This window comes from Otolemur garnettii, unplaced genomic scaffold (genome assembly GCF_000181295.1).
Source record: "Otolemur garnettii isolate 467f Iridium unplaced genomic scaffold, OtoGar3 scaffold00315, whole genome shotgun sequence".
Classification (NCBI taxonomy): domain Eukaryota; kingdom Metazoa; phylum Chordata; class Mammalia; order Primates; family Galagidae; genus Otolemur; species Otolemur garnettii.
In genome coordinates, this window is record NW_003852710.1 from 557,383 (window position 1) to 558,685 (window position 1,303).

Sequence of the window (1,303 nt, forward strand, 5' to 3'; positions counted from 1 at the left end):
TCTGTACCAACAAGGACTTGCAGAAGGCGAGCACTCGCTTCTTGGTTCCCACCACATAGCCTTTCAGCATGACAAAACCATGGCTCACTTCACCATAGTGGACTAGGCCACCCAGAGGATTAATGCTCTTCTCTGACAGGTCATAATCTGTAGAGACATTGTACCTGATCAGTTTGCCATCCTTGATAAGGTAGCCTTGGCCAATCTTATAGATTTTTTTGTTGATTTCTGTGCAGTGATGGTAGCCTTTCTGCTCAGCCCATGCCATGGAGAAAGCCACACAGGCAGAATGCCATGACCCTGATACAGGCAACTTTACACAGTCCTCTGTGAGTTGTGCAAGGCAGTTGCCTGGTATGCCAATGACTGGCCACCCCTTTGTAGCCTTTGCCCTTGGTCACCCCAATAACGTTGATCATCTCATCTTGCCCAAACACTTGGTTCACAAGGATCTGCTGCTCCAGCCTGTCCTGGGCCCAGTCCAGTTTCTCAGCCACGGTGCCTCCGTTCACCTGGATCTCCATCAGATGGGCTTTCTTCTGGCGTAGAGGAAGCAGGCGCATCTGGGTGTGGGCAATGATGCAGATGACTTGGCAGTACTTCTTTTGCTGCTGAAGTCCTTTCCAGCTGTTTCTTGCCATCCTCATCCTGCCATTCTTGCAGTATTCAGTGAAGGCCTTCTTCTTAGATTTATGCCAGTTCTTATAGAAGTGGCTTTTGCACTCATTGCTGATATGCTCAGCAAAGATAGTCTTGAGTTTCCACAAGCCCACAAAGCCTACAACCACCAGGAGTTTCCACAAGCCCACAATGCCTACAACCACCATGGGCAGTGTCTCCACAATGGTCCCAGCCTGTACAACTTCCTTCTTGTTCACCTTGAATCCTGGCCTATCAACTTTTTGCATGATGTAGGTCATACCCGCCTTGTATCCCAGGAAGGCTGTGAGATGGAAAGGCTTAAATGGGTCATCCTATGGGTTACCATAGGTAGAGTGTTGTGTGCTCATGGCAACCTCAAACTCTTGGGCTCAAGCAATCTTCCTGCCTCAGCTCCGACACAGCTGGAACTTCAGGTGCCCACCACAACACCCAGTTAGTTCTTCTATTTTTAGTAGAGATAGGGTCTCACTCTTGCTCAGGCTGGTCTCAAACCCCTGAGCTCAAGGCTTGGTGCTCATAGCACAGTGGTTACAGTGCCAGTCACATGCACCAAGGCTGGCAGGTTCAAACCCAGCCTGGGCCAGCTAAACAACAATGGCAACTGCAATAAGAAAACAGCCGGGCATTGTGGAGGGCGCCT

General features: G+C 49.8%; 1 pseudogene; it reads right to left on the bottom strand.

Moving 5' to 3' along the window:
* Positions 1-935, bottom strand: part of LOC100954375 — an 11,728-nt pseudogene extending 10,793 nt beyond the window's left edge.
* Positions 936-1,303: the final 368 nt, after the last annotated feature.